Source organism: Phyllostomus discolor, chromosome 2 (assembly GCF_004126475.2).
Source record: "Phyllostomus discolor isolate MPI-MPIP mPhyDis1 chromosome 2, mPhyDis1.pri.v3, whole genome shotgun sequence".
In the NCBI taxonomy this organism is placed as follows: Eukaryota; Metazoa; Chordata; class Mammalia; order Chiroptera; family Phyllostomidae; genus Phyllostomus; species Phyllostomus discolor.
In genome coordinates this window covers 41,244,522-41,272,368 of record NC_040904.2, presented here as the reverse complement: position 1 = coordinate 41,272,368, position 27,847 = coordinate 41,244,522, and positions in this window count along the sequence as shown.

Sequence of the window (27,847 nt, the reverse complement as noted above, 5' to 3'; positions counted from 1 at the left end):
CTTGTACCACAGGAGTTTTATAGATATGACAAAGTTTTTTTAAGTTGTTAAAACTTTTATTTTACAAAGAGAAAAATGTTCTAAATTTGTTGACATGTTTTGAAATGACAAGTGACTGCCACAAGAAAGCTACCGGGATATTAAAAAAATTAAAATAAATTTATTTAATATGTTCCTTTATAATAATATTATTTTTAATAAAGAGTGAGAATATAACTTTTTTTAAACCTCACACTAATGACAGATCATTTTAGTATTGTTCTATTACTGTATATTGTTGCTCAAAATGTCTATTGTCCTCTCTGTATTTTAGATTAAGGCTTTCTTTAGCTCAGGGAAATTGCTTCTATTAGTTTTTTTATTGTTGTTCAGTTACAATTGTCCCACCTTTTTCCCCATTGCCCCCATCCCTTCCTCCCACAGTCAATCCCCACTCCATTGTCCATGCTCATGAGTTCTTTATTCACGTTCTTTTACTTGCCCCTTCTTCTTATTTACCTCATTATTCCCCTCTCCCCACTCCTCTGATCACTGTCAGTTTGTTGTCTCTGGTTCTATTTTGCTTGTTTTTTTGCTTTGTTGATTAGGTTCCACTTACAGGTGAGATCATATGGTATTTGTCTTTCACCACCTTGCTTATTTCACTTACCATAATGCTCTCCAGTTGCATCCATGCTCTCATGAATGGAGCTCCTTCAATGGTAGAAGTTCCTTCTTTCTTCCTGCTGTGTAGTATTCTATTGTGTAAATGACCCACAGGTTTTTTTTAAGACTTTATTTATTTATTTTTTGGAGAGAGGGGAAGGGAGGGAGAAAGAGAGGGAGAGAAACATCAATGTGTGGTTGCCTCTCATGAATCCCCAACTGGGGATCTGGCCTGCAACCCAGGCATGTGTCTTGACTGGGAATGAAACTAGCAACCCTTTAGTTTGCAGGCTGGTGCTCAATCCACTGAGCCACACTAGCCAGGGCTGTACCACAGTTTTTTGATCCATTCATTTACTGATGGGTAAACTGTTTCTAGTATGTGGCTATTGTAAATAACAGTCCTATGAATGTTGGGGTGTGCATAGGTTCTTTTGAATTGGTGTTTCAGGATTCTTAGGGTATAATCCCAGCAATGGGACCACTGGATTAAAGGACAGTTCCATCTTTAGTTTTTTGAGGAAATTCCATACTGTTTTCCACAGTGGCTATACCAGTCTGCATTCCCATAAGCAGTGTGCTAGGGTTCCCTTATCTCCACAACCTCACCAGCACTTGCTGTTTGTTGATTTGTTAATGATGGCCATTCTGATCAGTGTGAAATAGTGTCTCATTGTGGTTTGACTTTGCATCTCTCTGATGGCTAGTGATGTTGAGCAGTTTCTCATGTGTCTCAGCCCTCTGTATGCCCTCCCTGGAGAACTGTCTGTTCAGGCCATTTGATCTTTAATCATCACTTCTCATTTTCTTGTTATTTCCATTGGAACTCTGATTTTTTATACTCTGAAGTCTCCTAGATTTGTCCTCCAAGTCTTTTATTTGTTCTTCATGGTTTTCATCTGTGTTTTTGATCTGCTAGTGAGACATTTATTCCACCTGATCATTTACTATCTTAAAAAAATTTTGTATTGACAGTATAAATTAAAAATTATGTGGATAGGACACAAAAATCAATTACAAGATTGTAATGCAGATTAAATAAAATAATGTATAAAATCTTTCAGCATAGTAGACTGAAAACATAGGACAATGTCCAGCTCATGGTTAAGCTAAATATGTATTACCTAAATTAATGAATAAAGGAAATAGTGTTTCTGATTATGCCATTAGACGGAGATATATGTGAACTTGGAAAAAATTTAAATTAAAACTTTCTTTCTATCCTTTTTTCTCTTTCTCTTAAATATGAAATTGTTTTTATTTTAATTCCAGTTGGTTGAATGACCCCAATGACTAACTGGAAAAAATGTTGAATTCTAGAAACATGGCATTGGATGATGATACCCTGCTCTTTTATTTCATGCTATACTAAGTCAAATACATGTCATTTGCATCTTATTGTGATTAAGTATAAGCATTTCCTTAACTCCAAGATATTTGTATTTTTATAAAATATTATATGAAAAGAACTATTTTAATTTAAAAATTTAAAATGTTTCATTCTTCCTAGTTGTAAGCATTTACAGACAGAAAACATGTTAAATCTAACACTTCAATTCTTTCCTTGGAATAGAAAACTAGAAACCTGGGTTTTACCTCTTTAAGCAGGCTGCCTATGGATTGTGGATGGGTCAGAACATTTATCTCTTAATCCAATCATCTATGTAACTTGTAAAACAGACATTTTTACATTTTCTATTTTAATGTCTTTTGACTCTGAGAATCTTCTGTTTTTGTGGCCTTTAAGTAATATCTGCAAGTGTACCATTTTTCTATTAGCAATGTCTTAAGGTACAGATTCTTTATTATTTTATCTTTTCAGTGAGAGATGCTATTTTATATCTTTCCATAAGCTGAAAGAATTTCTTATGCCAATGTGTCTTGTATGTTAATTATTTTTGGAAACTGTACTTTATCTTTTTTACATTATCTGTCACACTATTCATACTGCTTCTTAAACATACACTGTTTACATTTTCCAGCCAAAAAAATACCACTCTCAATTAGAATCTTAATTAATGGATTTTATTTTCAACTCTGCCATTGAAATTTAACACTTTATTTTAAAAAAGTCAATCATAGATGCCATTTTATGTTTAAAACTTTTCTATGAAATAGAATTAGGACATCAATTAAAATAAGAGATATTTTACTCAATTTAGATGTTTTCAAGTGAATCAAATATGCATAGAATTACTTTTTATTTTTATGTACTCATTCATTCATCAAACTGAGGGTTTACTATGTTGTCCAGTACATTCTAGTCTCTGGGTAGCAATGATCTATGGGATCTGTTCCACTTCCCTCAGGGAGTTCATATTTTGGTTGAGGAAACAAACTAATAATTCAATAAGCATGAGTATAATAACAGAGACATGGATAGGTTCAGAGAGTAATGTTGAGATTTTGCCTTGGACAGTAAGAGAGTGTTTGGGAGGTTTCATTGAGAGAATAATAGTTAAATTAAAGTAATAATGTAACTGTTATTTATTTATTTATTTTTGTTTTTTATTGTTGTTCAAGTACAGTTGTCTCTATTTTCCCACCATCACCTTCCCCTCCCACCCCACCACTGCCCATCTACCGCCCTCAATCCTTACCCACTTTGGTTTTGTCCATGAGCCCTTTTATGCATATTCCTTGATGACCCTTTCCCATCTTTCCCTCATTATCTCCTCTCTCTTCCCCTCTGGTTACTGTGAGTTTGTTCTTTATTTCAGGGTCTCTAGTTATATTTTGCTTATTTGTTTTGTTGATTAGCTTCCACTTATAGGTGAGATCATATGGTATTTGTCTTTCACTGCCTGGCTTACTTCACTTAACATAATGTTCTCCAGTTCCATCCATGCTGTTGCAAAGGGTAGGAGCTCCTTCTTCCTTTCTTCTGTGTAGAATTCCATTGTGTAAATGTACCAGAGTTTTTTGATCCATTCATTTACTGATGGGCACCTAGCTTGCTTCCAGCATTTGGCTATTGTAAATCGTGCTGCTGTGAACATTGGAGTGCATAGGTTCTTTTGAATACGTGTTTCAGGATTCTTAAGGTATAATTCCAGCAGTGGAATTGCTGGGTCAAAAGGCTGTTCCAGTTTTAGTTTTTTGAGGAAAATCCATACTGTTTTCCACAGTAGCTGCATTAGTCTTCATTCCCACCAACAATGTACTAGGGTTCCCTTTTCTCCACAACAACCTTGCCAACACTTATTGTTTGTTGATTTGTTTATGATGGCCATTCTGACTGGTGTGAAGTGGAATCTAATTGTGGTTTTAATTTGCATCTCTCTGATGGCTAATGATGCTGAGCATCCTTTCATATGTCTCTAGGCCCTCTGTAGATCCTCCTTTGCCCATTGTTTAAGTGGTTTGTTTTTGTTCCTATAGTGGAGTCATATGAGTTATTTATATATTTTAGAGATTAAACCCTTGTCCGAGATATCATTGGCAAATATATTTCCCCATACAGTTGGCTCCCTTTTCATGATGCTCATGTTTTCTTTAGCCATGCAGAAGCTTTTTGTTTTGATGAAGTCTTATTTGTTTATTCTTTCCTTTATGCCCTTGCTCTAGGGGACTATTTATTATTATTAATAATAAATTAAAATAATAGTTTGAAAGATAGATAAGAATTTCCCTGGTAGACAAAAGATAGGTATTACAAATATAAGGAAGAATATGTCCTAAGACAAGAAGGAATAAAAATACATGGTATATTCTAGGATATACAAGTAGGTTAGTGTATTGAGTACAAGGTTTGAGGTTGGCAATTGCTAGAAATGAGCCTGGACTGATATAATGAAACAATTTATATAGCTGATATGGGTTCTGAGGAATTTTCATTATAATGGTTATCTTTCACTTAATATAACTGTAGTGTAGATACAACCCAAATACTAAAACAATCCTCCTTGATTTACCAAAATCGAAAGTTTGTCAAATTTAGATAAAACAATACAGATGCAATTGTTTGTTACTTACTTTCCATGGGTATTTTAGGAATTCATAGCCTATTCATAAATATGTAAATAAAGTCAAAGAAACTCATATGTAGACAATGAAATTACATCATCTGTATATTGTATTGTATGTTCACAACCCATATATTTCTTTAGCAAATAGGCATGACTGCTTTCTTTCTACTTCTTCTCCTTGTCCCTCTCCCTCATTCCTTTAACTTCTTCCTTTTTCTTCCCTCTTTTTTCCTCCTAAAAATATTTCACTAGAGCCTATTAAATACCAGGCACTGTGATCAGTGCTTGGGATATGAAGATGAACAGCACAGTTCTCCTCAAAAGATCACAAGCAGTGGGAGAAACTGAAAAGTGAACAAGCCATGTCAATATAATATATTTTATGTTCAGGGAACAAGAGGAGGACTTACCTCAGGTTGCTAGTAGTTTCTTAATGCAATATTTTGAAAAGAAAAATATCTGTCTGCAGAATGGACACATTTGGAAAAGAAAAATATGTTTTCAGAATATACACTTAAAGTGGAGTAAATAGCATATACTTTAGCATATTAAATTAGTCAATGAGTTGTTTCAGCCACAATTATAGTACCCATCCACTGGATCTTTAGACCTGGTATAAGAGAACTTCTTTGGCATTGATGTGTTAGCAGTCACTTGTTCTCTGTAATGTCCCAAAACAGTGAGCATGAGTTACTGACATCCTAGCACTCTGCAGAGGATTACACTTTATATAAAACTGCTATTCTTTTAAAAAAAAATTTAAATTTAATTGTTGTTCAAGTATACTTGTTGCCATTTTACTGCCCCTCTCCACTCTCCCCCACCTCAGCCATCCCTGCTTTCCACCCTTGATCCAATCCCTCTTTGGTTTTGTCCACATGTCCTTTATACATGTTCCTGTACTTATTCCTATGTTAGTGGCATTAAAAAATCTTATTTACTCATGTGTTCAACCAATACTTCTTATGGACTTACTTTATGCAATTCACTGGCTAAGCACTGAGAAACCAATATAAACAATACACATTTCTTGTCATATGGACCTCCAGGTCTAGAGAAATAAAACAGTTATGTGAAGAGATATTACAATACAATGTGCTAAGAATGATAATAGAAGGATATTCTGTTGAAGGTATTAAGTTGGCAAGGAGGAGCAAGTTTTCTAGTGTGTCAGGGAAGGCTTTATAATGGATAAAGGTTTGGCTTAGGTTTTGAAGAGTAGATAAAAGTTTGGTAGGTAGATGTTGCAGTGGGGGATGGGAGGGCATTCTAGGAAATGGGAAAACTGTGTACAAAGATGGGAGAGCATGGAACAGTATGCTGTCTGAGGAACTTTAATAGTTCACCCTGGCTGTAACACAAAGTATGTGCACAATGTTGAAGATGGGAAAGTTGATAAGAAGAAAGCCAGATACTGCATCTCATAAATTATACTAAGGAGAGTAGATTTCTTATTAGAGGTGTTGTGGAATTATTTGGAGTTCAACATGATGCAGTTATATATGACCCAATTAATGTTTTAGAAAGGTCAGCTTTAGAACAGTAAGGACCATTGGGATGAGGAGAAAGACCCATTAAGAGGTGTTTGCATTGTTCACAGTAACCAAGATATGAAAACAACCTAAATGCCCATTGGCAGATGAATGGGTAAAGAAAATATAGTCTGTAGATAAACAATGGAATATTATTCAGTCTTAAAAAAAGAAAGTGGAAGAAAATCCTGCCACTTGAGACAACATGGGTAAACCTGGAGGATGTCATGCTCAGTGAAATAAGCCAGGCACAGAAAAACAAACACTGCATGATCTCACTTATATGTGGACTTTAAAATAGTTAGACTCATAGAAGAAGCAAGTAGAATGGTGGTTACTAGTGGTGGAATGGAGGGGAAATGAGGAGTGTTGGTGAAGGGGTACAAAGTTTCAGTTATGCAAAAAGAATGACTTCTGGAGATATAATGTATGACAAGGTGGCTATAGTTAACAATACTGTATTGTATACTTGAAATGACAAGGTGGCTATAGTTAACAATACTGTATTGTATACTTGAAATTTGCTAAGAGTACGGAAGGAAGGAAGGAAGGAAGGGACGGAAAAGGTAATTATGTGAGGTGATGGCTATGTTAATTAGTGTAATTTTGGTGATCATTTCATAATGTATAATATATCAAAACACCAAGTTGTATAGTTTAAATACAAATATACAATATATATAATTACAATAATTATATATATTATTATAATTATATATAATTACAATAATTATATAATTATATATTGTAATTACAAATTACAATATATATAATTCCTATTTGTCAATTATATCTCAATAGAGCTGGAAAAGACAACATTTTCAATAAGAGATTAATAAAACAGTAACATTGGAAAAATACCAAGATAAGAAATGTAGAGAAAAGAGGTTTGGATAGGAGGAAGAGATGATGAATTTAATATTGTATATGTTGAATTTGAAACAGCACTCATTTAGCATTTAGACGTGTTATCTAGTGTGGAACTATCAATTTTGGAGTCTTTTGGCACATATGTGGAAGCTCTCAGCATAATTTCTTATTTAGAAAATGTCTTTGCTCTGGATAATATAAATTATTAAGGACATTTCTACAATCAAATAAATTATAGCAATTTATATTTAGAAAAAAAATTATTTGGGTTTGTGTTGGAAAACACTTGCCCAGATAATGCTTGTATCTGAATGTAAGCTAATTCATCTCTTATCTGCTAGTATCACACAGTGTTGTTTACTGGAGGTGTAAGAGGCTATTGGAAAAGTAGGAGGAAAGAGTAAGGACCAATCCACTTATATGTGGAAATAGAACTAAAAGCTCTTAGTACAATAGATCATTGTTATGTGCTTGGTTTCTTTTTATCATAACAGAGCTATTATTATTTATTGGTTTTTCTGGGTATCAGAAAATACACCTCTCTTTTAGTAAAAAGTTAAATGCTGTGTCCATTATACACACTGTTCCTTACACTCAAACTTTAAATAGTAGTTGTTTCAAATTCTTATTATACAAAGAAAAAGCTTTAGTGAAAGATATTCCATGGCAGTCTTTTTCCTCTATTGTTCTTACTTTAAAAATAAAACCAAGTAATTGAAATTAAGAACAATTTAACAATAGCTAGAGGGGAGGGGGGAGGGGACAGTGGGGAGAAGGGTTTTCAGGAGCTACTATAAAGGACACATGGACAAAACCACCAGGGAGGGTGGAAGCAAGGGAGGGAGGTAGGTTTGGAGTCAGGGAGGGGTGGTGAGAAAATACAGACAACTGTAATTGAACAACAATAAAATAATTTAAATTTAAAAAAATAGGACTTCTGGCCAAGATGGAGGCGTAGGTAGACATACTGTGCCTCCTCACACAACCAAAAGAAGGACAACAACAATTTAAAAACAAAAAACAACCAATACTGACAGAAAATTGAACTGTATGGAAGTCTGACAACCAAGGAGTTAAAGAAGACACATCCCTCCAGACCAGCAGGAGGGGCGGAGTCGGGAAGCTGGATGGAGAGGACACGGCAAAGCATCAGCTGGCGGACCCTGTGAGGCAGCGGACTGTGGAGCAGGGCACAGCCTGCAAGGCAGCTGGTAGAATGGGCAGCCCCACATTCACACGCAGATAAACCAGGCAAAAATGGAGAGCAGGACAGAGAGCACAACCCAGGGCTCCAGTGCAGGGAAATATAGCCTCAAACCCCTGATTGAAAACACCTGTGGGAGCTGAGGTGCTGGGAGAGACTCCCAGCCCCACAGGAGATCTCAATGGAGAGACCCACAGGGTCCTAGAATGTACACAAGCCCACCCACCCGGGGAATCAGCACCAGAAGGGCCCAGTTTGCTTGTAGGAAGCAAGGGAAGTGACTGAAGTCCAACAGAGAGTGGAGCAAGTTCCATTGTTCCCTCTTGGACCCCTCCTCCACAAACAATGTCACAACTCAGCAACGTGGGTTACCTCGCCTTGGTGAACACCTAAGGCTCTGCACCTCACTACATAACAGGCACATCAAGACAAAAAAAATGGCCTAAACAAAAGAACAGATCAAAGCTCCAGAAAAAAATACAACTAAGTGATGAAGAGGTTGCCAAACTATCAAAGGCACAGTTCAAAACACTGGTAATCAGGATGCTCACAGAATTGGTTGAATTTGGTCACATATTAGATGAAAAATGAAGGCTATGCTAACTGAAATAAAGGAAAATGCATAGGGAACCAATAGTGATGGGAAGGAAACTGGGACTCTATCAGCAGTGTGGACCAGAAGGAAGAAAGAAACAACCAAACAGAAAGGAATGAAGAAACAAGAATTTTAAAAAATGAGGAAAGGCTTAGGAACCTTCAGGACATCTTTAAACTTCCCAACATCTGAATTATAGGGGTACCAGAAGGGGAAGAGGAAGAGCAACAAGTGGAAAAGTTATTTGAACAAATAATGAAGGAGAACTTCCCCAATCTGGCAAAGGAAATAGACTTCCAGAAAGTCCAGGAAGTCCGGGGAGTCCCAAAGAAGTTGGACCCAAGGAGGAACACACCAAGGTACATCATAATTACATTACCCAAGATGAAAAATAAGGAGAGAATCTTAAAAGCGGCAAGACAAAAAAAGAGAGTTACCTACAAAGGAGTTCTCATAAGACTGTCAGCTGATTTCTCAAAGGAGACCTTACAGGCAAGAAGGGGCTGGAAAGAAGTATTTCAAATCATGAAAGGCAAGGACCTACATCCAAGATTGCTCTATCCAGCAAAGCTTTCATTTAGGATGGAAGGGCAGATAAACTGCTTCTCAGATAAGGTCAAGTTAAAGGAGTTCATCATCACCAAGCCCTTATTATATGAAATGTTAAAGGGACTTATTAAGAAAAAGAAGATAAAAAAACATGTACAGTAAAATGACAGCAAATTCACAATTATTAACAACCACACCTAAAACAAAAACAAAAACAAACTAAGCAAGCAACTAGAACATGAACAGAACCACAGAAATGGAGATCCCATAGAGGGTTATGAATAGGGGAGTGAGGGGGGAGAGAAGGGGAAAAGGTATGGACAATAAGTAGCATAGATGATAGGTAGAAAATAGACAGGGGGAGGGTAAGAATAGTATGAGAAATGTAGAAGCCAAAGAACTTATATGTATGACACATAGACATGAACTAAAGGGGGGAATGTGGGTGGGAGGGGATGTGCGGGTTGAAGGGGAGTGAAGAGGGAAAAATGGGACAACTGTAATAGCATAATCAATAAAACATATTTAAAAAATAAAGAATAAAAATAAAATCAAGTACCATATTTTTGGACCATAAGACACACCTAGGTTTTAGGGGAAGAAAATAGGAAAAAAAAAATTGAGGCAAAATATGTGGTAAAATACTTAATAACAAATAACATAACATTTCACCAATGTAAATGTAAAGCTACATTCAGACTATATGATGCACCCCCATTTTCCTCTGAAATTTTGGGAAAAATGCATCTTATAGTCTGAAAAATATGGGTAAATAGTTTATATTTTGTGGAATAGGACCTTTCTCATTATTTGTGAAGATCAATACCAGGATTCTGTTTGCTGATTAAAAGAAATGCTACTGAGAAAAATAATAAGAATCACAGTCTCCCACTTGCATATTTTTTCTTAAAATATTTCAGTTTAATTATCCTTATGAGGAAAGCTGGGAAGTTACTTTTATTCCCATTTTACAGATACTCAACTTCCTTCTGACTTTGTCATTTTCCAAAACCAATGAGTTGGAGACTGGGAATTATGGTCCACAGAGAGTACTGTGGAACTCTAGGAAATAACAAAAATTATGAAGTTTAAAGATCCAGTGAATTAAAAATACACAATATTGGTATATTTCCCTAGTAGTAAAATGAAGAGTTTTAACCAAAGACTTCTAGGTTTTGCTTATGTTAACATTCTATCAATTATCGCATGAAAAAAGTACCTACTGTATGCACAGTTTCTACTGCCCAGAAATGTAGTGCATCATTTCAGGACATCATGTATGTGGGCCCAGTATTTATTCCAGAGACAAGGATTGAGAACCTCTTATTGATTTCATAATTTCCCATATTACTCTATCTCTAGATAAATATTTGCTTTGTGCTAGAATGGACTTTATTGTTATTTATGTTTTTTTTTTAAGATGAAGTATATTTTATTGATTATGATATTACAGTTGTCTCATTTCCCCCTTCCCCCCTCCACCTGGTACCCCCATTCTCTCTAGCAGTTCCCCGCTTAGGTCATGTCCATGGGTCATACATATAAGTTCTTTGTCTTCTCCATTTTCTACACTATTCTTAACCTCCCCCTGTCTATTTTGTGCCTATGAATTATGCTTCTTATACCCTGTACTTTTTCTTCCATTTTCCCCCTGCCTCCTCCCCACTGATAACTCTCCATGTGACCTCATTTTTGTGATTCTGTTCCTCTTCTAGTTGTATGCTTAGTTTTTTTTTTTAGGTTCACTTGTTGATAGTTGTGAATTTGTTGTCATTTTGCTATTCATAGTTTTAATCTTTTCTTAGATAAATCCCTTTAACATTTCATATAATAAGAGCTTGGTGATGATGAACTTCTTTAACTTGACCTTATCTGGGAAGCACTTTTCCTGCCCTTCCATTCTAAATGAGTGATGATGGATAGAGCAATCTTGGGTGTAGGTCCTTGCCTTTGATGAGTTCGAATACTTCTTTCTAGCCCCTTCTTGCCTGCAAGGTTTCTTTTGAGAAATCAGCTGATAGTCTTGTGGGAACTCCTTTGTAGGTAATTTATGTTTTATATTACAGCACTCCCAAGCATTATTTGAGATGGCTACATAACTGTAATTTGCATTAACTGAGATTCTACACTGTACCTGGATGGACATGCATTTTATAATTTAGTCCTACAACAAAGATGTAAGATGGGTAGTAGAAGTATTTTTATTACCCTCAGTTTAAAGATTAGGGCATTCAGGAACAGAGGGGTCAAGTCACACAGTGAAGACTGGTAAGGATCAAATTCCTATTCAGGTCTAGTTAATTGTAAAAGCCACCTCCTATGGAGTCTGTCTAATATAAAATGCACATGAAATATGGGGGGCGGGGAGGGACTAAAAAACAAAAACAAACAGGAGAAAAGCTTTTAGAAAAAGCGTATGTATATCAAGAGCTTAGTTGCTATAAGTATCCATTGTATCCAGCTCTGAGTTTCCTGACCAAAAAAATATGAAAATATTTGGGTTGAAAATAATCTTAATCTGACAAATACAAATGTCCATTCATTTTCTTGACAGTAAATTTTTAAAACTAATTTATCATATTTCTATATGATAGATACATGGAATAAGACAATGGTCCACATCTTTTATAAAAGGTTTAGCAAAAGATACAGGAGTCTCCTTCAAGTGGATGAATATCTTGCATTAGATTTGCTAAACTTCTTGTGTTTCCTGTTTTTGGTTAAATGTTGGAATAATTTTAGTCAGTATTTTTTCATATACTTTTCTGCTTATTTTCACTATACTTGCTTCTTGGACCCTTGTATCATATTTTAGATAGCTTGAAAATGTTTCACATATCACCGAGACTTATTTTTTCTTTTTCTTTGTGCTTCACTGTGGATGATTTGTGTTGACCCGTGTTCAAGGTCACTGATCTTTTCTTGTGTTGTGTCCAATATACAATTAATATTATCAACAAATTTTGATTTTATGTACTGTGTTTTTCTGTTCTAGTATTTTCATTTCATTCTTTTAAACAGTTTCCCAATCTCTTCTGAATTTCCCCCATTCTTCTCCCACTGTAGTATTTTTTGTTTATATGTTTAACATATTGATCATTGTTATTTTAAAGGCCTTATCTGCCAATTACAACTTTTGGGTTTTCTGTGAGTCTCTTTTTACTGATTTATTTTTTCATCTATGTGTCACATTTTCCCATTTATTTACATGTTTAAATGTTTTTTATTTTATACTGTACATTACAGGTCATATGTTATAAAGACACCAAATTTTGATCTCTTCCTCTCAAGAGCATTGGAGTTTGTTCTAGTAACCATTGACTAGCATGCATAGAGATTTGGTTTTATGCTTTCTTCATGAGGGTCTATTTAGGTTCTGCTCTTAGTCTTAGGGTAAATATTTTCATTCTGGAGCTTAATTTACATTCCTAAGATGTGGCCATTCTGTGTATCAATAGAAAACCCAAGGTGTTTACCAAGCCTTTATAACTTTGCAGGTTTTAATTTCTAAACACTGTCTCCCTTTTGGTAGATAGGAACTGAAATATCTGCTCTGAGAGCTCTATACCTACTTTTAATCCTAAAATGGAATCTCCAGATGAGCGTTCTGCACTTAATTTGCCTAGACCACATGTTGATGAAATTTCTACTGTCTGTGTCATACTGACACAAAAGTCAGGTGTGATCACTTGAGTTGCTCCATGGAAGTATTTTTCTTAGATATACAAGTATTCCTGAGAGCTGGGTGTAGACCATAATGATTTGAAGTAGAAAATACAGAGCTAATTTTTTCCATTTGTCCTACCCCTAAATATACTTCAGATCTGCCAGATGTCCAACTGTGATGAACTCTCTATTTTCCACATTCATCCATCATCTTGTCTACTAATTTCCACAGGGATCCCTGTTAACTTTTGAAGAAGTTTATTTCTGACTATGCCCCTGAAACTCTGTTTAGTTTATCTTCTTCTGGGAACCTTACTCTAATTATGGCAATATTGACTTTTCCTACAGAATCAGTTTTATTCTTGTGATTAATGTGTTCAAAGCTCAATAAAATATGTCTAAGGATACATACATGAGTGCTAACATGATAAACAAAAAGGAAAACTTAACAGAGAAGACAGTGGCAAACTCTATAGGGAAAAGAGAAGATTATGATTAAAGAGGGGTTCATAGCAGGACTCCTGAGGTGCTGGTAAAGTTCTTTTTCTTAATCTGGACATATGGTTATTCACTGTGTTATGATTCTTGAAACTATACAATTAATCTTATACACACTTCTGTGTACATTTCAAAATTATTAAACTAAAAAAATAACAGTACAACTGAAAAAAAAGGACAAAAAAGAAAGGGAAAGAATTGGATATTATAAAGTGCCTTCTAGTTGTACATTTCTGTTGTACATATGGAAAGTAGTATGCTATTTTTAGAAGGTACTGCTCAATAAATCAATGATGAAATTTAGAGATGCAATTAATTAATATAACGTCCTTCCCTATGGAAGTAAAAAGCAAAAGTTTAGAGCCTGATTCACCAGGGTTCACATCATACCTCTAAAAAATTCTAATAGTGTGATTTGGGGCAGAATAATTAATCTCTCCAAGTCTCAGTTTCCTCAATTATAAAATGAGGATAAAAGCAATTACTTCACAGTGTTGTTGTAAGTGTAAGTTAACATATATAAAGTACTTTCTAGCACAGTATCTGGTACACAGTTGGTCCTTAATAAATATGTGTGTGAAGCCCTACCCTGAGATTTATTTCCATGGGTATTGGACAACTAGAGACAGAGTGTAATGCATAGTCAAATGAAATTTATATTGATCATGAGAGGCTTTTTCAACTCAGCTTTCTTAGAACTTCATTTTTATTCTTGAGTTAACACTTACTTATGACATCCCATTATTATTGCTTTAAACTTCAATGTCCTTAAAATTCAGTGCCCTAGATAATTTGTCATTTTTAAAGCACAGGAAAATAGAGGACAATAAAAAAAAGAAAATGGAGGAAAGGAGCCCTGCACAGGGAAGAAACAGATTTGATGAAAACAAATAAGCTGTGAAAAGGGACCCACAGAAAGATTAAATACAGTCCTCCGTGTGTTAATGATCCACATGGTAGAATTTCCTTGTACTAATTAGCATCATCCAAGAATACAGTCATATGAAGAAGTACATGGCCCCAAGACATATTGCTCCTCCTAGAATGGGTCTTTGGTGAACACATAATATATTTCCCACAGGCTAAGAAAGGCATTTAAAGGTACATGGAAAAATCTTGTGGATTTTTTTCTAAGGATAAATTTATGCCAAAACACTTTAGAAACCACATAGAGAACAGTTTGTTAATGAATTTATCATTCCTAATTAAACTCAACACTGCACACAACCTCTTTACTTCTCTGGGCAGTCTATTTTTGGTTTTGTCTTTTAATCTTTCATCTCAGGTGGTGATTTTCTTTGATGCAGAGGTTCATGTCCACATCCCTCATGTAAATACAAAATAATAATTGACAGCTCATTCCTATGCTGAAAAAAAATTGTTTTGCTATTATCAGTGCAATGAAATGTGAAAATGGTAATAGAATACAATTTGAAACTTAGAAAGACTGAAGACATTGAGTACTGGAGTAACAAAAGTAGACCCTGAAATTGTATAGATCCAAGTCTGAGTCCAGGCTCAGTCATTCTGTAGCTCTACCACCAAAAGCAGCTATTTAATCTCTCTTCAGATCAGTATTCTTTTTAGTAAAATGCCACCTCATTTATCTTTACAGAGTGGCTGTGGGGTTAAATAAGAAGGCATACCGGAAGTGCCTAAGGCGGTGCCCCTTTACTTTCCCCTAGGCTAGAATCTAGATGGAGAAAAATCTCAGACCTCGTGAATTAATCCAACAAGCACTAAATAAAGTTAAACTGCTTCCCTGCTCTCCTCCCTAGTTATTTTTATGACCTGTACATTGATTACATTTATATAATGCAGCTCCAAGGGCTCACCCACTTGGTGCTCTTACCAGCCTCCAAACACAAAGCTGCCTTAACAAATCAAAGTCAGGTTCTTCCAGACTGACAGTGGAAGAACAATCCCCATAGAGGGAGGAATGGCTGTGTCTTTACAGCTATGAGGTCTTCCACCCAGATGGATTTCTCCTTGAAGATTTCTCACCAGTAGTGCTGCCCTAACCTTCTGCTCTCATGAGTATTATTTCCCTAATACATGGACCAAAGTGTGACTATAGAAACTTTCCCTAATTTCCCCATGACATGATGAACCCACTCATTCTTCATCCAATATCTGTTAATTGCCCAGTGAGCTCCTGGCACTGTTCTAAGCATAGGGGAATACAGCCACATGGAGCTTACATTCTTTTTTTTTTTTAGATTTTATTTAATTTATTTTTAGAGAGGGAAGGGAAGAAGATAGAGAGAGAGAGAGAAACATCAATGTGCAGTTGCTGGGGGCCATGGCCTACAACCCAGGCATGTACCCTGACTGGGAATCAAACCTGTGACACTTTGGTTCGCAGCTTGAACTCAATTCACTGAGCTACACCAGCCAGGGCTAAGCTTACATTCTTGTGTAGACCAGAAAGTAACATTTAAAAGTAGGTTTACCAAATACATGGGGAAACACAGGGAGAAAGACAGAGCATGTAAAGTGTAATCTGATCACCTGTTTTATGAATCTAGCTTCTTACTGCTCTTCATCCTTTGACCTACTCCAGAATGCTCTTGATTAATCTTTGTCTCAAAGTGCCATTAGCTTAAGTGTCCTTTATCTTGACTTCACTCCTTCAGGTCGAAATGAGTAGTATTGACCTAGAGATTACCTTCCAAAAATCATCTCCTTTCCTCAAAACTAGTCTCACTGCTTTTTAGGAAGTAGGAGGCACTAATAGCTCACATGGATGTAGTCATTCCCCATCATTTCAGACAGCAACATTAAGTAAGCAGTGTTATTCAGTAAACACAAAATGAGCACTGAGGCTACACACCTACTGCAGTGATGTGGTGGTGGGGAGAATGGTAGCGTTTAATCACATACATACATGCAAACACACACACATATAGCCATGGCATTTTAATTTAGGAGCTGGGTTTTTCCTATATCTTATTGGTGACTACACAATTGTGTGGCAATACTGTTCTTTCTCTAGCAGAATAAGACTAGAATATTCAAGTGTTTTCTCATATATTGGGATTTGCTGCCTTAAGATGACATACATATTTGCTACATACATGCATTTTAATAACAGGAGATTTTAACTAGCTTAGCTGGGTTCAGACCCTCCTGATTTCAATAACATCTTCTTTCCACTTTGGGGGGTTAGCTTTATTTCTTTAACCATGCAAAGATTTTTACCATACATGTATTTGCCTTGAATACGCATGCTCTTTTGCCCTCAAGATCCACAAATAATAAAATGTTAGATTTTTATGGTTTATTATCCTGCCTTTAGCTGGAGTATAATTTGACAGAAATAATATGTATATTCATCTATATATATTTTCATTCACATATATATGAATGAAAGTTATTTAAGAGGGATTACTCCATTATTTGATATAGAAAGGAACATTTTAAAGGTTCATTCTTTAGAAAACACTTCTTCAACTTTAAATGCTGTGGCAAATTGCCAGGTACTGCTAAGTTCATTTTTCAAGGGAGAATGCTATTAGGATACTGTGCACTTTTAAGGGATACATTGCATTTGGGGGTGATTGGAAGCTCTAATAAGTATCAGTGACTCTATCAAGCCTGGTTGCATTTCTACCTTCTCAAAATTCACCAAGAGACTTTGATTCTAGAATAATAATATAAAAGCTTTCACCAGCTCTTCATCAGCTCTGTGTTTTATGACCTTGTTTTCCTAATATAATTTACAATATTTTATGGTTAACTCTTTTCTCCCTGTTTGCAAAAACATTTTATTGAGGATTTGCTAATAAAGGTAAAGCTCTTTAGCACACAGACTCAACATAATCCCTTTATCTACAATTAAAATCCTTTTCATTGGACCTGTGCTTGTCTCTCTTTAAACTCCACCCCAGCCTTTCTCCTAGAATGGAGCTGTCTCTCTCCTTGATTCCTATAAATGTGGTTTTTCTCATTTTTAATATAATTAATACAAGGACAAATTCATAACCAAAAACAGGAGCAGAGCTTGCACATTTTGATCTTAGTTATGTGCTCTGTGCATTTCGGTAAATTCCAATTGTGTTCTTGGCTCGTCTAAATTTTATGCTCCCAAGAATGAGGATACTCCTAATTTTTAAAATCTTTTCTTTCCCCACAAAATTCCCTCAAATTTACTAACTTAACATATTCTCTTTTCGCTAAACCTTATAAAATTTCCCCCTCCAATATCATAGATCCTCTTCTAATCAGTACTACCTACTTCCAATAAAGTAAATGATTCCTCAGTCATAGGTGAGAAAAGTGTTCTATACCTGAAACAAATGCCCATTTTTCCTCTGTCATTCTTTTAACTCTGTAAAAACTCTTTATTGTAGAAATAGCTCTCATTAAAACCAACTTTCATTTATACATACAAGAAACACGATTAATTAATGTATTCTACATTGAGAATAATGAACCCGTTGGGAGGAAATTAATTTCTTTATAGCATTAACTGTTACAGTTAGTATTTTAAATACTTTTGTATCATCTTTTATCTCAAAGAGAAAAATTTAAATGATATTTTTAAAAAGACCAAGTTACATTATCAAGAAAGTGAAAAGACAACCTACAGAACAGGAGAAAAATTTGCAAATCATATATATGGTTAAGGTTTAACATCCTTGAATGTATAAAGAACTCCTAAAATTTAGCAACAGAAGTACAAACAACTCAATTAAAAATGGACAAAAGACTTGAATATACATTTCTCCAAAGAAGTCATATAAATGGTCAATAAACACAAGAAAAGATCCTCAACATCATTAGTTATCAGGGCAATGTAAATCAAGACCACAATAAGATACTATTTCACATTGACTAAAATGACTATCATACCACTTAAAAATACAGAAAATAATGGGGAGAAAGGGTAAAGGGTTTACAGGAACAGTTATAAAGGATACATGGACAATAACAAGGGGGATGAAAACAGGGGAAGGAGGTGGGGAGGGCTCGGGTGGTTGGGAGGGGTGGGGGGAAAAGGCAGAAAACTATATTTGAACAACAATAAAAATACAGAAAATAAGTACTGGTGAAGATGTAGAGAGATTGAAACCTTTGTACAATGCTAATTGAAATATAAAGTGTTACAGCCATTGTGAAAAATTGTTTGGTGTTTTTCCAAAAAGTTAAACATAGAATTACCACATGATGCAGCAATCCCACCTGGAAATTGGTCTGTCCAGAAAGTATCCATCCACGCACTATGAAAAATAGAGATATTTATTGAAGAAGATACAAGATAGAAGAAACATTGTACATAGGACAATGACACCTCAGTCCCCATCAAAGTTATGACCTTGAGGAAATCAAGTTCATGTGAGCGATCTGAATCAAGTCATTAGCACTGCAGCACGATGCTCCTGCTGTGGTAGCAGGAGCCATGGAATGAATTTTGCCATGACATGTTTCATGCCAAGATCCTGCATCAAAATCACAGATACAGAAGTTTTTGGAATCCCCAGATCAGCTTTTAGTTCTTCAACTGTCCGTTGCTGATCTTTGTTGATTGCAGCCCGTACACATTCACATTCTCAGGTGTTCTGCTTGTTGCAGGCCTTCCAGAACTCGGATCACTTTCAACAGATTCTTAACCATCTTTGAAGCATTTATGACATACTTTTATCTGTGCTGCATTCATTGCATTGTTCCTGAAAGTCTCCTGAATTATCCAAACAGTTTCTGCAGAGGAATGTTTAAGCTTAATGCAAAATTTTACGCAGATTTGTTGTTCTACTCGCTCAGTCATTTTGAATGTGATGGCTATGCAATACACATGCTCACTCAATGGCATCTACAACTCCTACTGACTAGTACAGTGAAGTTGAAGTTGTCATTGTTCACACATATGCATTCCAGTCCACTCTCCCTGGCTGCTAGATTACATCAATGTCATGCAAACTGTTCTTGTTATATTAACAATGGCTGGACTTTTGGGGGACAGACCTCACAGACTCTGAATAATTGAAAGTAGGGACTCAGACAGATATTTGTATGCCAATGTTTATTTCAGCCTTATTCACAATAGCCAAAGGGTGGAAACACCACCAATGTTTATTGACAGATGAGTGGATAAACAAAATATGGTATATGCATAGAATGAAATATTACTCAGCCATAAGAAGGGATGAAGTTCTTTTACATGATATGAAATAGATGAATGTTGAAAACATTATATTATGTAAAATAGGCTGAATAAAAAAATACTGTATGATTGTACTTATATGAAAATAGATTAGGCAAATTCATAGTGACAGAGATTAGGTTAGAAGATAGAAATTGGGGAGGAGAGGAGGAATAGAGCATTATTACTTAGTGGTTACAGAATTTCTACTTTGGGCAATGAAAAAGTTTTGGAAATAGCGGTGACAGTTATCCAACATTGTGAATGTAATTAATGCCACTGAGTTGTTCACTTTAAAATGGCTAATTTTATGTCATATATATTTTACCATGATCTAAAAATTTAAAAACCAATTTCAAAAAAGGAAAGTTATATTAAAGATGTATTTTACTTATGGTGTGCTGGTAAAAACCAGTGTATGGTTGTTATTAATTTCAAGGAAACCTCCTAAAAGTTTTGTGCTTATACATAACTTTTCCATAGTGTCAGGATATGAAAAATACCCCTGAGATTTAAAAAAATTATTTTCTCAGTATGTTCATAAATATGACCAAAAAAATCTAGAACTGGCACACTGGTTTCTATTATAGGTGTGTGACATCAATAACTAATTCAGAACCATACATGATGAAATTATTTTAGCTGATCAACTTCTATAATAATGGCTTATTATTTTCCCTTAAATTGTTTTTAGCATATCTAGATGGCTCCAAAGAGTACCTTAGATTAAGTTAACAGGCTTAACTGAAATGTAACTCAAGTGGAAGGTAGATGTTTTTCACAAGTGTTAATAGCAAACATCAAGTTTGAAGTGGTACTCAATGATTTTTATTGGAGAAGAGGCACCAAAATTTATAGGCTTGCTTTTAAGAGAAGTTTAAACAGCAAAAGCAATAAGATAATTTAGGAATTGCCTCAATTTCTTTCTCAGATCAGAGAATTAAAATTCAAGGAGCAAATATGCTGTAGCTTTTGAAAATTCTTTGGGTTAGCACAATGAAAATATGCAGGACTTCATAAAATTTTAAAACTTTATTTTTCTGGTTGATCACATAATACCTGCAAGGTTTCTCATCCTTGTTTTGCAAAGGGAAATGTTCAGTGATGTTAGGTTTGGATGCTCAGTTTTCTACATTTCTTTTAATTCCATGAATTCATATTCAGTTGGTTCTATAAGATCACAAGACACCCTAGAAATGAAGTAGAAAGAAGTATTCCTTTCATTGCAATCCAGCCTGCCCAGTCACTGTCAGCATCTGTTTGATAAATGTTAGCCAATCACTAAGGAGCAGAGGCCCCTTAGGACAGTGAACTAATTTAAATGCTTCTACATGATGTGAATTCTGAAGAGAATAAGAAAGATGGAAAAATGTTTGATTTAAGTACTAATAATTTTTGCCAGCATCTTTTGCCAAATAGCAGTACAGATTGAGGAAAGTCTGCTGCTGCACTATCTCAAAGGTGTTCTTCAGCAGATGGGCTGCTTTACAGGACTCGTAGAGCCAGATTTTGCTCCCTGCTTCTATCAAGTGTATGGGGTGCTATTTTTTATGACATTTTTCATCTCATGTACTGATTTCGTCTCTGGCTTTTTATTATTTTTCGTATCCTTTTTTATACATTATTGTGATTATCAAGGTATTAATTGTATTTTAGCCCTTTGAATTGCATTTTGTTTATGCTGTCCTAATACATTTTGGAAAGAGGAAGGGAAAGTTTGTTTTGTAAAAAAAAAAAAACTACTACACTTACTAAATGCTTTCTGTGTGTTGAAACTCTTTAAGTGTTTTGCATGCATTAATACATTTAATCCTATGACCCTACATTGTAGGTGACTAGTAATAACTCCATTTTCAAAAGAGGGAACTGAGGCAGATAAAAGGCCAAGAAATGCAGCTTTTGTATGATGGAAGTAGAGATCCTGGCTTCAGAGCTCATGCTCTACTAACAGTCATGTGTTGCACAGCGACATTCAGTCAGTGATGGCCCACATATACGATGGCCCACATGTACAATATATATGAAGGTGGTTTCATAAGATTATAATGGAGCTTAAAAATTGCTGTTGCCTAGTGACAATGTAGTCATCTTAATGTAATAGCACAGCATCTTACTCACATGCTGGAGTAAAGACACCTCTGTGCAGCCAGTCGTATAAAGGTATGGTACATACAATTATATACAGTGCATAATATTTGATAATGATAGTAAACAACTGTGTTACTGGTTTATGTATTTTCTGTACTATACCTTTAACCATTATTTTAGACTATGCTCTTTCTACTCATAAAACAAAGTTTGCCATAAAACAGTGTGTCATGTTGCACTGGCAGCAGCCTCACACATTTCATGTTGACTGTTGTCTCTAGACTGCATCATTTTCTCTTGTGCTTGATTCAATCTCATGTTTCGACTATCATGGTCCCTAAGCATTCAAAAGCCATGACTAATATCAGTAAGAGAACACATTGAGTAATTGACCTGGAAAGGAAATTAAATGTGACTAAGGACTACGAAAGTGGAAAATCAGTGATGGTTATTGCTCGTCAGCCAGGCATACCCCGGTCCGCCATAGCTACGATCTTGAAGGACAAGGACAAAGTGATGGAAGGTGTTAAAGGATCTGCTTCATTGAAGGTAACAAGACTAACAAAAAATTTGAGAAGGGCCTATATCAGGTATGGCTAAACTTCTAATGACCTGGACTGAAGACCAGACACAGAAGAATATCCCTCTCAATACCATGACAATACAGCCAAAGTGAAAGTTTGTTTTCAATGTTGAAAGAAAAGGCTGGACCTCACTATAATGGTGGATTCACTGCTGGGTCTGCTGGTTATTACCCATTACATAATGTGAAACTGCGTGGTCAGCCATGAGTGCTGATGTGATGGCAGCTAAAAAGTGTGAGGAAAATCTAGGTAAGCTGATTGTGGAGGAAAATTATTTACCAGAGCAAATATTCAGTATGGAAGAAACCTTCCTGTTCTAGAAACAGGTGCCTGAAAGTACTTTCACCCATAAGGAATCCAAGTCAATACTCGGCTTCAGGGCTTTTTTTAGTGAGTAGATGAGTTAAATCTTCAGAGAGAGATTTGCTGTGAAACTAATGAATTTTGAGCTTCATCTACATGGGAACTTCTCAAAACCCTGGGAGGGGCCCATGCCCATGTTCACATAGTTAAAAGTTTTGGTAAATTTTTCAAATATTTGAACAGACTGTTGTGTCTTTTGACTTTGATGTCACACTTTTAATGACAGGTAACATCAGAGTGTCCATGGCCGCTTTTGGGACCCAACTAAAGGGAAGTTTAGTTGAGAGCACGTTAGTCTGCACTCTGTGGAATGTGTTTTATGCGGCTTGCAGGTGCTTCCTGCTGTAGTTAAGTTATGTGCTACTAGCGGTTCCACTGTAAGAACAATCTTAAGGATAAATTTTGGGTAGAGACAATGAATTAGATGTTGGGATTATTTAGTAACCCAGTTAATACAGAAGGATGCATCATATGGACACACTGTAAAAATATTTAAATGTTTAAATATTTTAATTTGACATGAGTCTGAAATGGATGAAGATAACAATTCTAGTACAAATTGATTAATAAGTATTATTAAATCAGTGAATATGTTAGGTAAGTCTCTAGACAGGAAAACATAAAATGATCTGAGATCATAGAGTACACATAGGGAAAACACTTAATAGAAATTTTTAGAAATATGACAATAATTCAAAAAATACATATGAAACTACCAAAAGAAAATTGTGAAGCTAAAAGCAACTATTGTAAGTTCCTTAAAAAAATTTCAATCATGTTAGAGGACATCTGAATTTTTGTTTTGCTGTGGAAAAATTATATTAGAAAACCATTATTTATCAAGAGGTGTTAAAAGAGTATGCAGCCAAACATGGAAAACAGTATGTCAGGCAATTAATTAATAAAATATTGCACAGTGTTGCTGGATTTATCTTGTTTGTGGTATTTGTCAGTATCTTAACATTTTAATCTGTTGTGGCTTATTTTCTCATTCTAATTAATATTTAATTCTGAATCTAATTTTGCATTGATAGTACTGTATTTTTTATAGGGAACCCGCAGTACATATAAGACTCACAAAACTTGGATGTATCTCTTATTCTCTGCATAGTGTTTTCAGTTTTCAAAGTATTTTCTCATTTTTTAAAGTATTATTTCTATTTTGCTTGATAGGGAAGGGAAGCTCCAAAGGCTTCAGTGATTTAGTTAAGACTTAGATTGCCCTGGCTAGCGTAGCTCAGTGGATAGAGCATGGGCTGCGAACCAAAGTGTTGCAGGTTCGATTCCCAGTCAGGGCACATGCCTGGGTTGCAGGCCACAGCCCCCAGCAACAGCACATTGATGTTTCTCTCTCTCTCTCTTTCTCCCTCCCTTCCCTCTCTAAAAATAAATAAATAAAATCTTAAAAAAAAGACTTAGATTACTTGGTTCTGCTGTTCTTTCCTCTGTACCTCACTGCATTTCTTGCCTATAATCTTTTAATTAAGGCAAAATGTCCCAGAAATGTATCACTAAATAAAAGCAACACTAGATTTTAATACCTTGGCATGACCTTGTAAGAAAAACCTATTTGAATTTTCATAAAGCTATAAAGATCTAGATGAGCACTAATAAAACACTCTAACCAGATTTCACAAGTTAGGAGTTTGTAAACATTCAGGGACATGAAAAGTGCTTTTTTGCTAAACAAATCAGACGTGTCCATGAGGGCAAAAGGAAACGGTTTAAAATAGAACAAGCTATTTTCAAACACTGTTTTATTTTTTATATGACAAAGTTTTCTTTGACACTTTAATTTCTTTAGACTTAACTAATTACATCCAGATTTTACAGCAATGTTGACTCACTGAAGCATCTGCATGTTCTTCAAACCATAAGAGTAAGTTTTTATATATACATAGTGCTTCTCATTAGTAGTTATGTCTCCAACTCCATCAGGACATCACAACCTGGGATGTCTTATTACTTATATAGTCCTTCTGTATACCAGGCACTAAGGCACATCATTGTATACCAGGTATATGCATTGGCCAATGTGATAGTCACATTAACACTACAAGGTTGGCATTATTATGATCATTCCGAGATTGAAATTGATGCACAGAAAGGTTAAATTACCTGTTCAAGGTCATGCGGCAAGTTAAATCAGACTCCAACCCAGATGTCAGTACCTGAGCCCTTAACCAGACACTATATTACTCCTTTTATCATTTTTGTGGGAGGGATGATGCTGTTTGTGACATTTTACTAGAATGTATTTATTCAATATGAAAGCTTCAGCTATGGGTAATGTTCTATATTCAATTGGTTCCTTTATTTGTCTTTATTTCTACTAAATTAAAATTCTTTCATTATAATTACAGACTCTTGGAAATGGTAGCAAGTGTTGGCACTGTCATATAGTTCCAGTTTTTCAGAATGCATATGGATCCAGAAATATGAAGAAATTTTCACTGAAGTTTACTTTGAACATTCTGAAAGATGCTAAGTAGGCAAGGTTAATACACATCAACCCTAAAAGCTTCAGCTTGGGAGATGTAGCCAATGGTTTTCCACCCACTATTTAGGTAGTACCCAGGTTTGAAAGTATAAGCCATTTCTATGGAAGAAGTTGGATTTGTTTTAAAATAAACCCAGTTTCTTTCTCTGTTGACTGTCCCACCATAAGGTCTCCTTAAGAAATTCTAATATCCCCAAGTTCAATATCAAAAATTGTGCCATTTTGGTCATGAGGTGATTAGTGCAGGCTACTAGTTTCTCTGTACACCTCACTGAGAAGGTCCTACAATGAAGCCTTCTCTTACCTCCCACCTCCCTTTCCTGTATCCCCACCTCATCCCCCAAATCCCTGTCCCTCTGAACTGCTTTGTTTATATCCATGGCATTTATCATCTAAAATGTTAACTTGAGCTGTATGAAACTATCATTTCTGTAGGACGAAAACTGACAAATATAAAATATCTAATTCACTTACTTATTTGGTTTATTGTCTGCTTCTTTTCACACACCCACACATACACCAAAATGAGATAGGATATTTTTTCTGCTTTAATCACTGATGCATTCCCAGGCCCACAAATCAGTGCCTGTCAGATACGATAAAAGTTTATTGAATTAATTAGACCATATTTGCAATTGGAATCGTTTCCTTCCATACTGAGTCAAGATGAGGAGGCAGGTTGGTGACTGCCAGCAGTTCTCTATGAATAAGGCAGTATGTGGCCTTGCATTTGGGTGCAATTTTTTTATTTGTCCAGCAAGAATCCTCCTTCCTGCACACACACAAACTCACACAAACTCACACACACGGCTTGCTCCATCAGCTCTGACCCAAGTGCACATTTTCTTACAGTGGCCATTTGCTCCTCCACGTTATATGTAACAATATTAAATGACATCAAATAGTTCCATTTGATAAAGGAATTTTACATAGAACTCATTCTGCTTTCCCATGAGTGTGGTACTTGTTCACTTTGTAGCTAATTTAACAAGTGTCTCAGCAATAGCAGGACATCTACTTCTCTTTCCTATGAGGAGCAGAACTGTGCATGATGCCTCTGTGGTTTTAGTTACATTTCCCTAAAATAAGTGATTGACAAAGTTAATTAACAAAGTTAAGAAAAGTTGATAACAATATTAATCATTTTCATGCTGAAAACATTATGATGCATTGATTCTGGTAAGATGTAAATGGTTTGTTAGAAAGGTCACTGTTCTGTGTTTCAAACTGAGGATGCTGCTTTACCTTGTTATTTACCTTGTCACATAGTCTCTTAGCAGATAGAGATGATTAGATCTCTTAGCTAACAAAGTCTACTTTTTAGATATTTGTAGTTGTGTGTTAATTGCATATAATCATTACATTCATGGAATCTTTGTCAGAACATACACATTTAATTTCTACTTTGTATGAGAATATTGTTCATATATAATAATATTCTAAACTGAAACCTTTCTGTTACCCTTTCTGTTATTACTTTTATGTATTTCCAAATTACTCTAAGTCACTGATCTATTTTCATAGATACAGTACTATAACACTATGATAATTTAAAATGCCAGCTTAATGCAGATGATGTGAAAATTTATTAGCTGAGATTAATTCACCTTGCTAACTTTGTATTCATAGCTATCCTCACTACTCTTGAACATCATTTAAGGAAATGATGAAGAAGCAATAATATTTGGGGGATGGTAATAATTAATCTTGCATTTCACATCTATGAAGTATAGGTGACCAAACTACATACTTTTTCTTCTGAAATTGCCAAACCACTTGTGGAACACTAGATGATGTGCAGGCAGTGGTATGCTGGTAATTGTTTAATGGTGGGTTTTCTGGAGAGGAGGGCTCTTAATATGTAACATTTACCAAATTTTGTGGTGTAAATACTCACACTATGATTAATTTCTTTTTTTTTAAACTAGGCATCCATACTTTTTTAAAAAAGATTTTATTTATTTATTTTTGGAGAGGGAAGGGAGGGAGATAGAGAGAGAGAGAGAAACATCAATGTGCGGTTGCTGGGGGTTATGGCCTGCAACCCAGGCATGTACCCTGGCTGGGAATTGAACCTGCGACACTTTGGTTCACAGCCCATGCTCTATCCACTGAGCTATGCCAGCCAGGGCAATTAATTTCAAACTACTACTAGCTTTCAAAATTCCTGAATATTTGTTGGTTAGTTCTTACAAAGTCAAAGTTGCAAGACCCATGCACCCATCTTGAGAAAACTTGGTCAAAGAGAGAAGAGTGAAACTATTTTTAATTAAAAACTGTGGTTTAAATTGTAAGATTTCAGTTAATTCTTATAGCTTAGGACTCAGTTATTAGATGCTATTCAGCAAATATTCTAGTGTTAAAACAAAAGGAAAATTTCACATTTATAGCCTATCATTATTAAATATGTGAATTTAAATTGGAAAGTGACTAGAGCTTAAATACTTAAATGAAAATAGGTCACAAATTTATTTAAACCTGTGAGGAATCAATGCATGAAAAATAAAAATCAGGAGGAATATCTCGGGAGTGAAGGGTCCCAGCCCCATACACCACCCAGGGTTCCAGTACCAGATAGAGAAGTCCTCATAACTCCTGGCCGTAAAAACCATTAGGGATTGAGGCGGAGGGTGATGAAGGTCT